This window comes from Anser anser (assembly GCF_964211835.1).
Source record: "Anser anser genome assembly, chromosome: 14".
NCBI lineage: Eukaryota > Metazoa > Chordata > Aves > Anseriformes > Anatidae > Anser > Anser anser.
The window spans coordinates 18,797,478-18,818,887 of NC_139735.1; the positions used below are offsets into that span (position 1 = coordinate 18,797,478).

General features: G+C 35.4%; 1 protein-coding gene across 14 annotated transcripts in view; it reads left to right on the forward strand.

Annotated features, from left to right (window-relative positions):
• Positions 1–21,410, forward strand: part of GABRB2 (gamma-aminobutyric acid type A receptor subunit beta2) — a 163,571-nt gene that overhangs the window by 91,788 nt on the left and 50,373 nt on the right. The window lies entirely within an intron of this gene.

The window sequence follows — 21,410 nt, forward strand, 5'->3', positions numbered from 1 at the left end:
GTATTTTAAAACATTATGGGATTTCTGTATGAGAAAAGTGATCATAGCTTGTGTTACAGTCTGGTAAGAGCTTGGTACAGCTTATTTCTCCTGTTTTAGAAAGCATTTAAGAATATGCTTTAAATTTGTGCCCAGGTTTCATTCATTTTAGTGTAATTGGAAGATACGACAATCTCTTCCTGAATTGCACTGGTGATACTGCTGTTTGAAATAATGTACATGCCTGAAGTAAGCAAAATAATTTTTTATCATTAAAGTTCACCCCTTCTCTATGCTGACATGCACAAACAGCAAATGTGATGACTATGGACTATGCTCTTTTGAGAAAGGATAAAATGGTTCTTGTTGTTGTTGTTTCTTCAGTTGATTATAGAATTTCCATTGATTACATTAGATTCAGAATTTCATACCTTCAGCCTCTAGAAGTCAGCCCACTTATACTAGTAATGTGAGAGAATTCTGTACAGACTAACTGTATTCTGGCTTACAGAGATTCTTGACACTGTTTTTTCTTGCAGTATGAAAAATACAGAATTTGTTACATCATAGAAAGGGTGGGGGGTTAATTTCCCATAGTGGTTAGGACAGGACAGCTCCTCTGTAGATATGTTAGCTCTGTTGCAGCCCTGGAAAAGTAAAAAAGAATTTTAAAATAGGATACTGCATGTAGCTAGTGTGTCTTTGACTGCAGTAAAAAGGGTCATAAAAGAATGAGGATAGAAGTAATACTTGAATGAGGCTTTGAAAAACTTTATTGCTGCTTTAGAAAATTATTACTCTTTACCATGTCACTCTGTCCAGGTAAAAACCTGAGTCTGTCTAATCTTTATAAATTGCTTCAGACAAAATGCTAGTAGGCAGTTAGGTAGAGTAAATAAGAATGAAAGTGACTGAGTCATTTTGTGCAGGTACTCAAGTCATAATCACTTCTTTAAACTATTTCCATGCTGAAAGTATCATAGTTTCTTGGCCTGCTGGTTCTGTTGCATACCTGTTTCACTACTGCTTTCTTGTGATGTTTACAAACACTCTAAATTATATCGTAAGTGTTTTCATGGCCAAGAAGGCATAAAATTATACTCATTGCTTATGTCAACAGTCTTCCCCCCCCCCTTTTTTTTTTTCAAGCTTAATGTCTTCCCCACCCCTGCTGTGACCCTCACAATGTATTTAAAGAAGGTGGTCTTAATTTCTCCTAGTCTTCATTTCATGAAACTTGAATGTGCTGGTCCCTTTTAGCTTTCTCATGCAAGTGCATTCTGTGATTCTGTGTTAAGAGAAATGCAGAACTAGCTAATACTAGTTTCTACAGCTGCTATAGTTTATCATCCTTCTTTGTGAGTAAATCCATACCACAAACTGTATCCCAGATGAAATCTCTGTTGCGTTTACCCTGCCCTTTTTCCCAAGAGTGACCTTTGCCTTTTTTCACAACTGCATAGCTTCCATAGGCGGTAGCCATTCCTGGAACATTACAGTAAGATTTTGCCTTCACTCATCTTCCAGCAGTGGGATCTAGCTCTTGATAGAAATATTTTTGCATAGTTCAAATAACACATGACTTAACATTTCATAACACTGTTCACATAAATCAGTGTTCTTAATTTTGCCACAGTCCTCAAGGTTATCAAGTTCTTGGTATTTTAGTTCTGATCATCCTTTGTCTAACCAGCACCTGCATATTTTGTTTCATTAAGAATATCCTTCACACACAAACACTAAAGAATATTAATGGTAACAAAGAAGAGCTTTGCTTATGATCATTCTCTATACTGAGCACTATCTATTCTTTCAATGCAGTACAATTTCCTACATATTATTTATCAGTCTTTACTAACTGTCTGTTCTCAGATAGTCCTGTATCAAATGCTTTCATAAATTCCAGGTCAGTTGTACTTTGCATAGAAAAATAGTTATCAGCTAGCCAGAACCTTTATGAGTTATGTCATGATAGATTTTATCCGATTTCCATGCACATTGGTGTCTTTAATGTTCTTCCATTCTTTCACTGCTTCTGTCTTCCTTTAACCCTTCTTCTGTTATTGATGCCAGTTGACTTTTTTCATGTTATATGCCTGGATTATGTTTTATCACACAACATTGTGTTTACTGAATTTTGGGTCCAGTGTCAAATTTTTGTAAATCTAGATTTACATAAACCTAGATGAATCTACAAATTAGAAATTATGGCAGAAAAGGGTTTTATGGTAAAGCTAAAACATAAAATGGGGGAGGCTGTATCATTTATTAGATACAAGAGGCAGTATTTTACCCATTTCAGTTTAAATTAGTAGTAACAAGATTAGATACTGAAAGCATAAGAGAGGACTATTCCTCACTGGTTCGAAGAGCCTTAGTTTTGAGAACTGAAATCTAATTTTTTTTAACGTATAGTCAGTTTACATCTCTGATCATTTTATTTTGCTTTGCTCACACTTAAAAGGGGGCAGAAACATGTTGAATCTTTAGTTTTCCTAGTATGTTTTTAAACCTGTACAACATCTTTCACATCAGGGTGTAATGTAGATACTCTTCCCTTTCTTTTATCTCCCAAGACTCTGAATTGTGGGGCTATAAAACCAGAAATCACTTTTATTGTGCATTCATTTCTTAGATACCCAGCTTGCAGGTAACAGAGTGTTTTTTTTCCTTGCTACTTGGATTTTGACTTGAGTCAGTAAAATGCCTCTCCTTTCTGCTCTGTACAACTGCCACTGAAGTATGAATGATTGTTTCTGATGATGCTCTAGAATACTTTTGTTTCTCTGCTGTCTCCTGCCTTTCTGGAGTTGTAACTGTTGAAAGAATTCCTTAGCTAATCTGCCTAAAGAATAGAGGAAGCTAAAAGGCAAAAAGTACGAGGGAGTTTGCAGAATACTGGTTTGTATTGATATAAATAAGATATATTGTAACTCCTCTAGCATTACAGAGAGGAATTATTGTGATTTGAATATTTTCCAATGTAAATATTCAATATTCATCTAGTACATTTGGACCTTTGTTAGTTTTAATTACACAGTGACACACAAAGACATTAAAATTCACGTCAACTCTATTTTTTTGATAACGTGTTTGGCGTAGCTATATGTGTTATATTGAGGTGTAATTCAGAAAATGCTTGCTTTGTGACAATGATATTTTTAAAATTTCTTTGTTGCTCTTGAATAAACAAAAACACACTGAGTCTCACCTTAGAAGCATAGTCTCAGAAAAGTTTTCCATAGTTTATTAAAGATATGGCAATAAAAAAAAAGCGTATGAAAGCCCTACTGTCTGAAGCCACAGCAAACAGGCAGTTTGACCCTCAAACTTACTGACCAGGAAAAGGGGCAGTGCTAGAAAGCATATACAGGAGGGGAGAAGGCAGTGTTTTGGTGACAAATGAAGAATGATTGTTTTGGGACCTTTCTTTTATTTAACAGCTAGAGGCATTTGGACTAGGAATCACTTACAGATTAAATTATTTTATCTGTATAATGGCAAAAAGGCAACAGTAGCACACTAAATAAGACCAGTTAAAAACTTCCATTGCATAAGAATCTAGAAAAAGGCAGAAAGAACAGAGGCAAGAGAATATCATGCCTCACAGTGACTGTGTATCAAACACTTTCTAATCAGATCCTCTGAAAGCTCATCACCAAGAGAAACAGAAGTCATTTTTGTGTGTTGAAGGTCAATTTACAAGCACATTTAAGGCTTTAGAAAGAAATAAAAGTTGCCTGTTGCTGAAGCCTTGAGTACTTTGCAGACAGCTGCTCTGGCCAGAAATCAAAGCTATAATCAGGGCACATGGGACAAATGGTAGAACTGCAGGAGCTGACCAGGCAGTACCCTTCTGGGTTAGAGGTGGATCTGCCTGATACCAGGTGAGAGGCTCTGCTGATCCCTGGGGAATGGGATGTTCAGCAGAGGAGGGTACCTCTGCTGGAAGTCAACATGTCACTTCCAACACAGTAAGTGGAAAGCTGAATATGTGACGTTTGGGCCATTAAAGATTAGAATCTTCATAGTGGTTCATTTATTTTTCTTTTAATTTGTCAAGTTTAGCATGTAACCTGTCCTCTTCAACCTTTCAGTTAAGTCTTTCTTGCTTAGTAGCTGTTGTACAGGGAGAATATTCTTCTATCAGGAGAAGTTAACTTTATTTTCAAAGTGCCCCTTTCTCCTTCTTGTTTATCATCTATATGTTTGCATGTCTTAATTTGGACTCTGTGACAATCCAGCCTACACAGCACTTTGATAGGAGGAAAAGATGCATTAATAAATAGTCATGAATTCTACCTCTGTATCCATACACTGTCCATTTCAGCATCATCAACTTGTAATGTGGCTTCCTCAGGATAGGTACTCCAGCCTTTATTTTTCCATAGTAATTTCATCTCAGTTCTATTGAGAAAAAAAGAAAATAGGTTTAAATTCAGTGATGTAATGCATACTGGCAATGAGTAGGAAATCCATGACTCCTTTTTAGTGTATAGATGTATGAGTTTCAGTAAGGGCTAAAAAAACACCAACAAAAAAGGTGAATGTTTCTTCTGGCTAGTCTGAAGAGGGGAAAGATGTTTAGACTAACCATCAGTACACATGTATATATGATTGGGGCAGGTTCTGTACAAGTGAACCACTGTTCGTAATGTTTTGATAACCAAGCATGAACAATGACCTCTGGGGACTTTGGTCAGGCTTTTCAGACAAGAACTCAAGTAACATCCAAGGTTTTTTTTTCCTCTTACCTATTATTATGGGTACACAAGAAGGAAGTACTATCTCTTATTTTCTTTATTTCTAATTGCATCTTTACAACATTCTACATCTTGGAAGCTCTTATAACACAAATGAGAGCATGTACTGTTTGCAAATGAATAAAGAATGATACAGAAATGCTGTACCAGCTTCTTAATGCTTTGAAGCAACCTGGAATTAAATTTAAAAAGGGAGTCAAGATACTAATATCCAGTTTCTGCTTATCAGCATGGGACAATATAGGCAACGTAGTTTTCCACAAAAGAAATTCATAGCTTGAAGCTCGTTTTTATATCATTTTACTGATGAATGTGGAGAATATATAGAATCATAAAGATACAGAGACAAAATGCAGTTTTAAAGCTTCTAAAGCATTTTGCCTTTCATAGCTAGTTTGAGCTGTGGTATGTTTGTCCGGTTGCACCTAACAGTGCCTTTTACCAAGAGATAATGGAAACAAAAAGGGCCAGATTCAAAGGGCCCATATTCAAAGAGCACCAGTTTCATTTGCTAAAGGGTTTGGAAAAAACTAAAAGTCTATGAGGATATTTCTGATGCTCTTGGGGGGGGGGGGAAAAAAAAAGTCACCCAAGAGAAAAGAATGTCTTTCTAGCATCTTTTCTGATAATCCTCTATACAATAAATTAAGTGAAATAGTGGAAAACTGATGGGTTTGGCACTTTACAGTCCTGTTTATAGAAAGTATGAATTTTACAAGGTAAATATTCATTTATTTTTTATTTGAACTGAATAGTAGGATCTCTGTTATACTATCACACAAAGTAAATATTTTTGTAGGTCTAGTGTTTTTTGAAACATCTTGTAACTGGTGATTTCCCTGAAAGTAAGAAGCATTTATAAGAGTTATTGGAAAGGTCATGTGGAATACTATTCTATATCTTAGCTCCATGCAGTGTATAATCTGAGATTATTATTTTTCTTGGATTACGTTTTTTATTAGAATTTTCCTGTACTGAAAATGCTTTAGAGTCTTGACTCAGTCCATAGGCAATTCAGACAGAATCTTTGCTGTAGATTGAGTCAATCAGTGATGTTAATTGCACAAAAGCAATTGCTGTGTTGAGCAGTATAGCTTGTTCGCTTGTTCACCTTTTTTTTTTTTTTTTTTTTCACTTGCTTTCAGTTATTTTTGTTCAGTTCCTCTTTATTCTGTACTGGTAGTTCAGACAGTTCAAATTCAACCTGTAGCTAGAAAATATGAGCTTTCTGATACTGAATGCAGTTTCATTTTTCTAGTTCTTCTGCAGCTTAAGAAATATTTCTGGTACGTACTGAATAATATGAGTCGCATACGTATTTGAAATACTGTCCAAAATTATTTGGATGGAAATTCAAGAGTTTGATCTTTTGTTTATGAAAGTTCTATCTGTTAGATAAATATATTTCATAGTTTTTTCATGCTATATTTCTTTCAAGTCCAAATTAAATGCAAAGACTATTTATATTACTATAAGTTTTCTCAAAAATGTTTTGTGAGAAAACATGCATCTAAGAAAGGTCTTAGTAGTTTGAGAGAATCACAAAAATCACAGTCTCAATCATTTATTTTCTGTTTATCCAAAGGTTGTGGGTTTTTTTTGCCTATTTCTTATGGTCGTTATTTAGATGTATTTTCAGTGTAACTTTTAAGGGGGGGTGGGGGAAGAGAAGTTTTTTTTCTTTTTATTATTATTAATGTATGCTTATATTTCAAGACATACTTCAGAATAATTCAAGATGGAAGGGACCTCAGGAGGTCTCTCTTCCAACCTCCTGCTCAAAACAGGGTCAGCTCTGAGATCAGACCAAGTTGCTTAGGGCTTTGTCCAGTCTGGTCTTGAAAATCTCAAAAGACGAAGAACAAAAAAAAAAAACCTCTCTAGGCAACCTGTTCCAGAATATAACCCTCCTAAAAGTAAAGAAGTTTCATAGCAGCTGTGGAAAGGGAAATATTTCGTTTGTATTTTATCATGTAGTGGCTGCATCTGCCTCGGAAAGAAGTATTTATTTTTATTAATCTGAAATAGAATGCAAGTGGTGTGCAAACTGACTTGTAAGAATAGAATTTATAAGTCGTATAACTGAATGATATGAGAATGCTCTGAAAAAAATCATATACTGTACAAGTAGCCCTGTAAATTGATAAAGACATCTTTGAGTTAATGAATAAACTATAGGCTTTTCTTTCTGTTTTTGATCTGGTCCATATCTCTTGATCCCATTGTATGTAAACCTTTCCACCTCAAATAAGAATTCTTTTCCCCTGGATAATAGCAAAAGAATTTTCAGTAGAACTTTTGACTCTGTAAAAAGTTTCTTTTTGTATATACATCTAAAAGGCAATTCTTTATATTTTGCAACTGCACAATGCACAAGTCATCTTTATTGTGTATGGAGCACACATGGATAGTCTGCTCTGTAGGAATGTATTGGAATGCATTCCTTTAAGTTATAGGTTTGGAATCTGTGGTATGTAATTTCAACTCTTCAGTTGCAGAAAAATCCACTACTTATATTAGATATCATATGGCCTTATCTCATCTTGTGAGTGATGTGTTACCATAGCCAGAATCTGAGATGTTACCTGAGTCCAGGCAATAATCTTACATAATAACAGGAAAAACAAAACAACAAACAAGCAAACAAGGATTTGATTGAAGTCAGTATTTAGCCTTAAGAATGCACCTTTCCACTTTGACATTGTATGTGTGAAGGTACTGTGCTCTAGATGAGATTACACAATATTGAAACTATCTTGTAGTAGTCTATGGTTGTGATGAATGGAGTGAAATACTGTGCTGAATTCAGGTACATTATTGACTTGTGAAAGATGCTTATCCAAGGATTTGATGTTTTTTTTATATCCTAATATGATAAGTTCCTGGTGAAATCAAAGCTCTTGTTCTGGTTTCTGAAATGGTTAATTGACAATCAGTCTGTAGTAGAAGTGTCTATGTGTTCAATAGCAGACAGCTTTATTTGAGGCAAAGGCCTGTTGCAGGCTGCTACAAGAATTATTTTCATTTAAGTACAGCAGTATTTTACTGTTTGGGAGCTCATCTGTGCACATCTGGGGCTCTTCAAGTGAGCAGTTTTCGTCTTCACCACAGTCTGGAATGATCAAGTCTCTTCAACTCACTTCTGGAAGAATGACCTGTACCACAACATTACCCAGACAAGCTGAAATACTGGTAAGTTAAGCTTTGCTTGTGAATTTTACTTTTATTCTTCTGTTTATTGTTTGTCTGAACCTGTGTGACCTGTTATCTGACAGGTGTTATATCACTGTTTTGGGGAAATTTTTGAACAGGGTCCAAGAACACAAAGTGAATCCTTCTTTTCCTCTTTACCTACTGTTCCTTGGTATCTTTTCTTTGCAGAGCCAAAATGAGTAATATCAGCATTAACACTGGTAACTCCGGTCAGAATTGTTGTCCTAGGGAGGGCATCTATGCCAAGGAACTTCTCATTCTTCATATACAACTAACACAGATTTAGCAACATATGCATGGAAGCAGATGAGCATCAAAGGAATGGATAATGCTACAAGTGTAATGCATTTATACCGTAAGTTTCTTCAGTTGTTGTGGCGTAATTGGTGTTAGTGGTCCTATGTACACTTACTAACTAGAGCATTCGTTTCCTTTCAGGTTTCAAGAATGACCTTGTGCAGGTCTAGAAAAACCTACAGTCTTATTAGGTAAATGTATGTTACTTTCCTCTTGAAAAAGCTAGCTAAGTTCTTCTCCAAGTTTGTTCTGTTGGTTACCAAGAGGAAATACCTTTTGCTCATCTATGCTTTTTTGTTCACTTGTTTTCAGTTATGAAGAGGATTAAAGAGGTGGGCTTCACATTTTGCTCTGAGGGAGGAAAAATCTACATCTCGCTATATGTCCAAAATTCTTGTTGTAGCCTAAAATATACTATATACAGCATAGCCTTCTATTTGTACTCTATAACGACTTTTCATGTGCTGCTGGTAATACTATGGAATTGATTTTATGAGTATAGAAAACTTGCTTTCATTATAAAATCACAAAATATGTTAACTTTCCTAAAGAAATAAAATTGAGTTTTTAACTAATGCCTCTCTCTGTTTCATTATAAAGGAATTCTAAACACACTAAAACACAGGAAAATAAGTCTACTAAGACAAGATGACCACAAGATTTGAATCCCCAGCAGTTAATTTTTTTCTTTCATATACCAATTTAAAAAGTCATCTTTTTATTTGGGAGATTTTGAAAGTGATGTAAATATAAGTAGCATCTGTGTTGTGCATGTCACTGTCAGTTTGTGCTACTGAGTAATGCATGTACAGAGTTTTAGTAATTTTTTTTTTCTTCGAACATCTATCTTTCTGCAAAAGAGCAGTGTGCTTCTTTTTGCACACATTGGTATATGTACTAGCTGTTATTTGGCCTTGAAACTACTCAGGGCCACATTACTCTGTGGCTGGATGCCAACTTGCTTTTTATTTTAAGGAACGCATAGGTGATGTTTGATAAATTAGGTCATTGTGCCTGTTATAAATTGTATGGTTGTAATTTTTGACTGGACATCAAATTGCAAATACATTGGTGTAACTGTCATTTAAGGATGATTTTCATTGTTATAATATCTGTGTATGAACAGGCGTCTTAACATGGTCTTATACTTTACAGCATATCTTTAAATGAGTTGCTTTTACAGCAAATTCTCTTGGCTAATTACAACTTGAGCTTTGGCCATCAAGGAATACTGAATCAGAGTTCAAAACTGGAGCCTGTGCTTTATCCACACTTCTGTTTTTGCTGTTCTGAGCAAGGGTATCTTCTGACTCTCTAGTGACCTTGTGAAAGTCAGCCAGTCTCTGTTGCCATTTCATTTTTTTAACTTGTTCTGGTTTTGAAGTGTACATAAGCAAACTATCTTTTTTTTTTTTTTTTAACCAGTGAAAAGTGGAGTTCCACTTTAGTCCACAATTTGCTTCATAGACCTCAAGGTAGAGTATTGCAAATACAGATAACAGTTTCACACCTATCCTTTTCAACAATCCCTCATGATAATGTTGCAAACTTAAATTAAAGGCTTGTTATTTTAAAATAATTCCCATGTGGTCTTTTTTGCTTTTAAAAAAAACATCAGGAAAGCTTATCAGCAATTTACTGTGGGGAGTGAGAAGGCAACAAAGAAGTGGACTGTTGACTCTTACGTTTTGTTTGAATTATTTTTATCCACTATTATTATTATTAGGCAAGCAAAATTTTATGACTCACAATTCCATGCTGAGATAAAGGCACTGCTCAACTTATGAAAATGTTCTGCTTGTAAATGTAGACAATAGCTGCAAATTTTAGGACTTCCAGTCTTATTTGGGCTATTTGGAACACACTTACTTAAGCTGATAACCTGTATGCCTAGAATGTGGTCAAGCTTGTTTGGTTGAGCTTCTGCAGGGGGAGGAAGAGAATTTTGATAAACGTGTTCAAAGCTGTAAAACCTGATTTTTTGATTTAGGATTCTAGCTTCTCAAAAGACATCAGAAAAGTACTTTAAAAAAAAAAAAAAAGGAAAAAAAAAAGACAGATATATGGAATTCAACAGAAAGGCAAAGAAAAAAGTCATTCAGTGGAAGAGGGAGACTTTTTACAGATGCAGTGTTCTAAAGTACTTTGAGATATCTTGACGCAAATGATACATAACCAAATGATTTCAGTAACAGTAAGATTAGACTGCAACTATTTCCTAAAGCATTTTTTACAAATACTTCAGTACTGATTGTTTCAAATACTCTGTGAGTGAAAGAGTGAGAGAGAGATTTGCTAAAGTCAATAAAATCAAGATTTTTAGCTTGACATTATTTACATTATTTAGAATAATGTTTTCACAACTTAATAAAATTAGTGACTTTACCTGTGCTGTTGTAAGAAAAAAAAAAAAAAGAAGAAGAAAAAGCATGGATGCTTTTTAAATTAATCTCTTGCATCTTTGTCATAGAACTTATTCTGTAGAAGAAGAAATAATTATGTGGAGTCTAGAAACGTGTCAAAGTTTTATCAGCATGCATATTTAATCTAGGAAAAATATTTCACTTTTTATCCATTATTTAAAAATGGAACAAGAGTTCTAACACTGTATGTTAACTAGAAAAAAACATTCAGTATTCTGGTTCACAGCATTAGGTGTCGAAATTGTGAATCTTTATTGCTCTCTTATTACTGATTTAAATATTCATCCAGAGGCATTAATATATTGACAAAAAATGAATTAATTCTATTCTAGACTTATTTCTGTTTCACCTAGATTCACTCATTTTTTAACAGATACCTCAGTAATTTAAACGATGAAGTGACTATTTTGATTCAATTGTGTGAACTATGTGACAGTGAGATAGGAATTGAGTCTTGTACCTTTCCCTATAAATGCACATGTGGGAACAGCATTACTTTTGTCTTTTTTACAGCTGGCATTCAGCAAAACAAAGTTTAGATCACAGACTAATTCTGATGGTGAAATAAAATTGCGGCCTGCGGAGTGGTCTTAGAATCACTTGTTTCCAGGATTGAGTATTGAGTTAAGGCATTTATCAGACAGTGCAATATGAAATGTATAACTAATTTGATGTTTTGTCTTAAAAGCAGAAGAAATTGTCTATAATGCCTTTCTAGGTCAGTATGCTTAACAGAAATATTAGTCAGCCTATTTTTTTTATTTCTTGAGACAAACCAGAGAAGAGCTGGGGACATGATGTAGATATATATACATTTTGTCATGGACTCCAGTATGGTAAAGATTATAATTTAATTCAAAGGTTCTCAGTTTGAGAGGATTCTTTAGATTAGCAAAATGTAGCCCTTGTCATTGTACAGCAGCATTTGGGGATCTCATTGGGTTAGATGGCTGGATTTCTGTTGGGTGACTCCACTGTAGTGTTTTCTCAAACTTGGTTGCAAACACAGTACAGAGTTTCTCTCTGGTTTAATATCTGGTTTATTGCCTTTAACATGAAGTGATATTGGGTGTGCATTTTGGTAAGATTTGATGACTGGAATTCATGCTGGAATTTGATCTTTTTTTTCCCCTCATTCAGCCATAGTGCTGGTTTCAGTAGCCAATATGTGCATATCTGGCTTTTTAGAGTGCTTACCAACTCTATGCTGTTACTGGTCAGAGAGAGTTGACTATAGTCTTACTTTTTATCATTCTTTTTTCAGTACATATACTCAATGGCTTACAGATAGAATGAGTATGAAGATTATGCTGAAATGTAGGCAGTTGGTTACTGTAAAATCTTACTCTATCTTAAAAAACAAACAAACAAACAAAAAAAAAAAAACAAAAAAAAACAGTGCAGCCAATAAAACAAGGCTGCATGTTAAGCAGCATTTTTGTCTCTGCTTATAAAGAGCCCTGCACTTCTGGGTATGAAATATGCTGTTGTCAGAGGAAGAACTTTCTTGAAAGGACAGGTGCATTGTTGTCCCTGCTGGAGTGTAAGGCAGCACCTCCAACAGAGTTGACCACAAAAATTAAATAGAAAACCATCACCTTGAATTAATACAATGATATTAAGGTGGCTGTTTGGACGTGAGAAGGATCTGAGGGTATTATTAAGAAACAATGTAATTTTGTGAAGTTACTAGGTTTTACAGGGAAAATAGAGTATTTTTGAATGCAGCATGTTTTCTTTTAATACGGTGGTTTAGGCAACCTAGAGCAGCTGTTTGTGTTTTGTTTTCTTTTTTAATCCTTTTTTTCCCTTCAGGGATTTGGATGATTGTACGAAGTATTTTAGCCAGAAGGTAGAGTAAAGCTCACTGGGGAGATTCCAGCTGGGACTGAAAATACTGCATTGTTGGTTCCACATGATCATGAGTTAACATGAGGCCACTTGACCAGCCAAAAATGAACTCAGTCTGTTAGAAAGGAGATAATACCTGATTTTAAGTGCTATTCTTATAGGCCTATCTTTCTGTTATGACAAATATATCTCCAAATTTCCTAATTGGCTCATGAATATTGGCTGTTTCATGAGTGTCTGACCTTCGAAGAAGTAAGCTCAGCTATCAGCTCAAGTGCTATCATCCCTGGTGAGTTATTCAGAATAGATTACAAACTGCTTCCAAAGGAAGGATAAATGTAAGCCTTAAATAATTATGAGGATGATGAGTAAGCAAGCCTTTTAGTTAGATCTTTCCTTATCTAAATTATTTTTCTATTTGTGATAAAAATATCAAAGTATGCTGTAAAAATATCTGAGCAAAATATAATAATCAGTTGCACAGAGGAAGATAATTAGCAGATAGTGTGCATCTGTTCTTACAGAGTCAAAGATGAAGGGCAGATGAGCTGATGTGGAGCTCTGTGTTCTTTAACCTGGACTATTTTCAGCCCCTTGGTTATCAGTATCCATCCACTGCATTGCGACTCTCTTCAAAAAGGAGTATTTAATAGTAATTCAAGTGTTATTTTTCTGTGGTGCATCCCATAGCGCACATGGAACTTTAAAATTCTGATTTTACTTGTGAGGGGAATGGCTGATGCTAGTTTAGTTTCCCATTGAACGTGCATGGAGGAGTGGGTGACACAGAGATGCACAGTCCTTATCTCTCATTAAAATCTGACCCAAATAAACAGTGAGTAAGAACTCTTACCATTTAAAAATGCGTGTATGAGAAGAGATGTTCTCATCTAAAGACATTGTTACAACCGAAACACATGATTTGAAAGTACCTCTGAAATTAATGTTTCTGGTCTCTTGTAATACCTATTATTGTTTGTGTGTGGTGACACCAAAAGCCTTTCAAAAATGCATTTCAACTCCAAATAATTGTATGAGAAGTTGGGGGAAAAAAACTGTCATCTAAACTTTACTTTGAAGAAATCAGGTTACGAAGGTTTACCTGCAGAAACATGCTGTTGTCATCAGTGTGATATAGTGTGTAAATGATGTTTTTCTTGTATCGTCTGTTCAGAGAGGAACTTGTGGAAATCTCTTCTTGATGGATAACGTTAGAGTTCAAGTTGGGAGTCTGCTTTGTATCACCACCATCCAGAGAAGGCAGATTTTGGTGCTTTGTAACATCTTCAAGGGGACCCATCTACAGTGACTATATGAGTAGACCGCTAGCTTTGGCATCAGTGCCTTAGTGTATACAGCATGAAACCCTTCCTGATATTTCCAAAGTGATAAACATAGACACATTTGAAAACACAACATTACAATTAAGGGAAGAAAAGCAAAAGTAAATACTAATTTATAGAACTGTTTTGTCTGTTTTTCAGAATAAATGTAGAAATTTAGTTGAACCTTGGGTTGATACCTTGGGTTGCAATTGGCACGGATTCCTTACCAGTATTTTGTGTCAATGGCAAGGCTTACATCAAGGTGTAGAACTGCTATTTGCTGTTACCTGAAGTAATCTTTCTGCTCTATTCTGTAACAGCAACGGCTTAGTAGTCAGGCTGTGTTTTTCCAAGGGCTGCACCTCAAGAAATATATATATATATATATTAATTTTAATCCAGGGCCTGGAAAATGTGACTTAGATTGAATGGACATTGTTCTGGTAAGAGAAGAGGCATCAGAGGAAGAGAGAGAATGAGTCTTCAAATATACAAAATGTACTGCAGAGAGGAAGATGATAATTTTTTTTCTCTATTATGTTGGTTAGTATAAGAAGTAATGAGTTTAAATTGCAGCAGTGAAAGTTCAAATTGAACATGGTGGGTATGGAAGAGTATGATGATAACCATCATTATACTAAGCAATGACAGGGATAGTCTGTGGCTCTTTCACCCACTGTAGGCTTTCAAAACAAACAAAATCTGATAGTAATTGTGGAGATGCACTTGCCACTAATCTTGCTAATGGATAGTTTTTACATGAATAGCAGGTTGGCAATTTCATGCTGTCGTCTTCTTCTCTAAACAGTTATTAAAAACCAAAAGTAAGGTTTGCCGAATAGTTCAAGGAGATGACACTCAAGGACTATATTTGCATTTTCCTCCTAACAGCCTGAGGCAGAGCTAGGATAAATATCTCTGAGGTTAATCTGTAGCACTGACTGTCTTTCTCTTTTCACCTGTCTCTTCAGATCTCTAGAGAGTAGAAGTTTATTTTGATTTGTTTTCCAGTAGGTGGCTTTCTGCATTTTCTGCATGTGGTGGACACTTCCTCCTGAGATACAAGGATCAGTAATTATAAATATTTTGCTGTTGTATTGGTAGTATTTAAGTATGCAAAATGAGGGAGTCCTTTGCTACTTGCAGCTGTAAAACGTGTTGAAGTTTATAGGATCTGACTTTGTAAATTTGTGTTGGGTTTTCCTCTAGAATAGCCCTGGAAAATAGGCATTGTGTCTGAATTGCCTTTTGTGTGTAGTTTCCGTGCTATGAAAACAGCTTAAAAGAGGATAAATACTGGTATATTTTTTCCTGAGGAAAAATGATTGGCTGTAGACATGGTCTGGCTTCATTAATTCGTGTGTTTTATTCATTGTTTCTGTTGCTTTTGACAGTAAAAGGAAAAGCCCATAAAAACTTATGATGTTCTAATCCAGGAAATGTGTACTTGATAGCAGGTTTAATATCGTCTGGAACTAACATTGGCATTGCTAGGTTTTCAGCAATTTCAGTTTGTCAGTATTGCTGGCTTTGCATGTTCAGGAAATTGGGTTACTGCTTAGGAACTAATATATTTCTGTTGACCTTGTTTTTCTTCCAATATTTTACTCTGGAAAATATTCTTTTTTCTTTCTTTTTTTTTCCTTTTTTTTTTTTCCTTCCCCTTTTTTGCTCATTTTTTTTCTTTTGGTATTACTGCTTAACAGACATCATTCTTATGGGGATCGTAATCAGGTATTAGTTATACTGGTCCTAATATCCCAAAGAGACCAGTGTGAAGAAGAAATGGTGGTGTTGTGGTTCCACTTCTCTCTACAAAAGAGGCTCAGCAGGCAAGGGGATGTCATACTGGATCACTTAAAGATCCCTTGTTGCAGCAAATATTTCCAGGATTTTTCAGATGAATGTGTAGAAATTAAACAGAAATCAAGTTTGGATTCTTCATGCTGTATTAACTGTTTCAAGTGCAAGAGTTCTCTCTCCTAATCCAAGGTTTGGCAAGAAAAAAATTACACCTTAAATAAGAAGACAGGAGAATACTATTCCATCAAACACAGATATGCCAGATATCTCCCCTGCCATTGCAATTGTATAATGTGTGACCCAGAAAGTGGGTAGAGGTTGTCCATTTTCTGTCTTCAAACACCATGATTTTATTCCTCTCCATTAGGTTTTATACTCTGTCCTACTCCTTAACTGCAAGGAATTGACTTTCCTTTCATTAACCTTAGCAGGTCCCTGTTATGATAGAGAAAGGTAGGGATGGCTTATTGAAACAGCCAGTGAATTTCATATTCAGAGAATATTCTATCTAAACAGATTGCGATAAAGCTAACAAAACATGGGGAAGTGAAGTCACGTATATAAAATGAAATATTATTCCATTTTGTACTTTCAAAACAATATGCAGTATCAGTGCAAAATACTTTTCTTGCTAAATGTCCTAAATCGAAGAGCAACATTTACTGTTTTGTAACATATGCTTGTGCTTGGAAAAAGTAATGGCAGAAAGCATGTCAAAAGGCAATGCTTAGAGTATTAAAGTTTTAACAAAATGTCAGGAAAAAAATGGAAACTACTTAATCCACAGAAATCTGTCATAAAGATTGCATTGTAAGGTTGTTTCAGCATGAATTCTAGTGACATATGGGAGCTTAAAATATAATCTAATGATATATCTCTATCGGTGAGATGTTTATGTAACGTGATTGCAACAGAGATGTCTTTACTTGTTAATTTGTTAGGATAGTAAAAGTTAGTGGTTTTGGAACAATGCAATGAATTAAGTTTTACTCAAAAGCGATCTTGCCACTGGAACCCAAATTTTATTTTTTTTCTTCTGTCTAGTTTAGAGTGTCCTGAAGACTGGCAGCCTGCTGTATGGAAATCTGTGGTGCTGCTGTCTTCTGTTACCCTGGATTGCTGTTCTCAGCATTAGCGTGTGTAGCCTAGCAAAGAAACATGATAGAAGTACGGTATGAACTGCAGAACTACTTGCCCAAGGGGAAGACAAAACTTAGTTCAGAGCAAGTTTTGAGGGAAAAGATCTCATGTAGCAGTAATCAAGTGAAGCTCTTTCCAGTGGAACTGGAGTTTTAAAATGTCTGTCTATAACCCTGAAGAAAAATCCTGTTATTTCAATATGCTGCAATTTATAAGCTGTGGTTTGGGCTACCATGCTTCTTGGTTTTACAAAGATGTTATTATATGAAAAAGTGATTTAATCACAGTGAATTTTTATTCCTATTGCTCCTAAGTAAATACCTTTATGTGTTTTTCAATTCATCTTCTTGGTGAACATGATTTGTAATGTAACTGTAGCTGTAATATATCACTAATGCCACATAAAAATGTATTTGATTTTATTAAAATTTCACAGCTGAAGTACTTTCCAATGTTACTTTACAACAGTGGTCATAGCTACACTGATTAATCAAATACTGGGAAAGGAGTTCAGATTTATTTATTTTTTTTCCACGGAAGGTAAATCTGGGCTAAATGTTGTAACTGAGAATTTTTGCTGAGGTTGCTGCCTCAGCAAGGCAGCGTTTGCATGTGTCAGTGAGGAGGCTTTTCCCAACAGGTCTCCTGAGCAACCAGCTGGGAGGCACGGCAGGGGGGTGGCACATCTGTCTTGGTGCTTGCTGGGGAGATGTGACAGCCATTTCGCTGCAGTCTGCTCTCCTGAGCACCTGGGAAGTGTTGGTGCCTTGGAGGGAAAGTTGTCAGCCTCATGCTGTTAGGGCCAGGAACTAGAAGGCCTCGGATCTTCACAAATCATCAGGCAGTCTTAATTCTCACCACATCTATAGCTGTCCAAATGGACATATTGTAGCCTCTTCTTAAAGCCTGGCTTTTAGATCTAATAATTGTTTTGAATACATTACAGACAGTCTGAGCAAGTCATATCTGATACATTCCTGTAGAAGAATAATTCCTTTTAAATAAGGATGAAAGTTCTGACTGCATACATATTGTTCTGTGAGATATTTCTGGATAGCCAGGAAGAAGATATCTGTACCTGAACATTATATTTTTCATGTATTCTTACTTTTCTGTTTTTTTTTTTTTTCTTAACTAATGATAGTGTTAGAGAAATCAATGCCCAGTTTTGTGAATTATTTCATATAAAAGGACAAGGTTGCAATAAGATATACATGTACAAAATTATTTGTAGTTGTTGAACCACTGTATCTGAGAGAATCATGTGTGTAAGTCACTGTTGACTTTTGTGTGGTAGGGAGAGTTCCGTTGGACAAACATTATATGATTGCCTAACTAAGGATTGTAACAATGCAAGTACACAACTCAACAAATTCAGGTAACAAAGGTGGACAACAAGGATCTACTGTTGGGTTTAGGATCCTCAGTTGTATTCTTCGCATACGTTGTAGAAGAGGGATGTTTGAGGGTGTTAGTCCTTTTCATTTTTTGTAGATCAAGTATTTGCCAGCAGCATACCTCACATATCTGTGAAGCTTTATACGTCTTGAGGCTATTAGTGTCCTCAGTTTACAGGAGATATAAAAATGGCATAGTTTCATGGGCAAATGAAACATTGTTTCGTGAACAGGGATTGTCTGTAGCTGGATAACATTTTTGATGTGTTTTAGTGTTTGTTTTTTTGTTTGTTTGTTTTTGTTTTTCTATAGTGTAAGATCAGTATTAAAAGAAATTTTATCCTGTTCAGAAGAGCATCATTTTGCTTTGTGATTCTGCAGAACTCTTTTAGATGCTGAGTAAGGTAACAACACAGCCTTGGAGTGCAGTTTGCCTTGGGAGTTAGGGCAGAGCTCACCTAAGGAGTCATCTGAAAGTCAGCTAAATATTCTGTTAGGCCTCCCTGTATTGTCAAGTGACAGTTGTATATCCCCCAGAAATTGGGTTATCGCACCCATATTAAGAGGAAACAAATACTCTTATGGAGGTTTTTCATTCAAAAAACACCTCATTTTAAAAGTACTTATATCTTTAGATTATCTCAAAGAAAATGTGTTAATCCAAAGGTATCTTTAGGATGATAGGTTGTCCAGGCTAGAGAAGCTAATGCCATAACATAGGAAGCAAAGCTTAGTGTCTCTAATATTGTGTGCATATTCTCCTTGATATTTTTTTAATTTCTGGGCTATATAGACAGACCATCACTCAAGTCCGTTTTTCACATGCTGAGAAACAGCTTGCATTTGTGTGGTTCATATCTATCACTGGGATGAATTAAAAGCCAAACAGGTGACATCATGCCATACTATTATGAACAGTATTGCTTTTCCTAAATTGTTTGTTACTTTGGAGAAGAAATCGGTGACTAAATGTTAATAGATACACAAGTGCAGTTGTTATAAAGAAAAGGAGCAAAAAAGTCACATACCTCAGGTATGTAACCCACTTCAAAGTAATGCACGCTAACACTGGCCCTTGTGGACTGTAACTGATGAAAAAGGTTTCCACTTAATGAGTGTTCCTGTAAGGTGTAAGAGAAGGTGCATTTCTTTTTATAGATCAGGTCACTAATTTTCATTGCTAGGCTGATAAAATCTTGTGTTGCTTGAAGAGAACTCATTTAGGAGATTTGTGTCTCAGTAAGGGTGAGCATCAGAGTTGAGGTAGCACCAGACTGGGGAACAGACTTGAATTCTGATTCTATGTTTATTACTAGTTTTGTCACTTCTGTGACCTGTGGTGGCATATTCCTGTCTGTGCTTATTTTATTTATTTATATATATATATAATATATATATTTTTATGTATAAAATATATATTCTATTAAATATATAAATGCTCCTCTGGCTAACAAACCCACAAACAACTGTATAAACTGAAGCTGTTGTAATCTAGAATAATATAGTTGTTATTATACAGAACATTAGGAAAAAGCTGGTAATGGTAATAGAGAAACAATATCACATAGGTTTCAAACAGAGGATGGTAATATAGTGAGGTAACTACTGCATAGCCCATTGTATTTTCAGGTTATCAGCAATAATTGCAATCAGCATTATACCCTTTACATCTAATTACCTCTTTAAATAAAGCTGTTTTCTCTAAAGCTTTTTCTCTTATTCCACATAATGTTTTATGATTCAGGCATCTAATGATTCCTCATGAGAAAACACGCCGTATACAGATTGGCCCCATTAGTGTAAACCACGTAATAAGATAATACGTTAGTCTGTTACACATGAATTTTCCAATGATTGTTTCTTGCTTTTCTTACAGATTCCAAGCAGAAATTGATACCATTAGACGGTGTATATGAGAGTATTCTAATCTGATTTGCCTGTTCCTGAAGGTTACTGGTTACATGTGGTCTGTCCTGCTTAAACACAATTAACATCTTATTATATGTTTTTGAGACCTCTGGTTTAAAAACAAAGAAACAAAAAAAAAGCAAAACATGAGTTACATACCATATCAGGACTCATACATGATGTTAGAAAAAAGATAAATTCAGTATTATTTATCTGTGTATTTTCAAGGGAAGTAAATTATTTCAGGTAATCAAGAGATTTACAGTATTAACAAGATAGGAAAAATAGAGCTGGTATCTTGAAATCCAAGGGATTAAACGCACTTCACCTGATTGCATTTATGTAACATATGCATGAATTTCTGATTTTTTTCTGCATTCTTTTTCTTTGCCTCCTATACCTCTCCTTTTTTTTTTTTTTATGGAACAGAAAAATACTTGGAATTTTGGTAGTTAAGAGACAGAGTATGTAATTTTCAGAAACACCCAGACCAGCTTCCCTCTATTTGAAATGGTTCAAGTGTTGCATTTTATTTTTGACTGTAGAGGAAGTTGAGATTGGCTGAAACTAAGCACTTCAAATATTGAGGACATTGGCACATAAGAATGTAAGTGCAGCGCAGAGAAAAAAAGTTGCTTTTGTGCCATAACCTATCTTCAAAAAGTGCATTTTTTTATCTTTGCTTTTAAAACTATGGAGTATCAAACATGAGAATAAATGTTTGTCACAGGAAAGAGACATTCCTTTGCACAACTTTAAAAAAAAAAAAAAAAAAAAAGAAGAATGATGCGCATATGTTATTAACAGCAGCAGAATTTGAGGAAACACGAAGATCTGAAATGCTTCTAGAAATGGTTCTATGAGAACCCTCAGGTCAGGGCTTTCAACAAAACTCGAGCAACAAGGTCATGATCTTTGGGATGCCAAAGTTCTTTTGTCATCTTTGCTACCAGCCAGTGTTTTCATCTGGTTTGTAGGATGGGTTCGAGTGCTGTTTGTTGGCACTTCGGGTTTTCAGTTGTTTTCTTTTCCCCGTTCTCCTGTAGTGTAAACCGTAACAGGAAGGGTGAAAGTTCAGGACAATTCAGGACTGAAGATGTAGAGGAGATGGGTCAGGGGATGAAGCCAGAAGCTGGATGCTACTAGTTAGTTCTCTAGAAGGAGGCAAAAATCACCGTGTTCTTTCCATTGAGAAAATTACATTTTCCTCTGAAAAAGGCAGTGAATTTTACAGAAGAATGTTCAGCAGTGGAGTGTGATTGGGGCATTCAATCTGAAAGTGTTACATAGATCCAACTTCCACTGAAATCA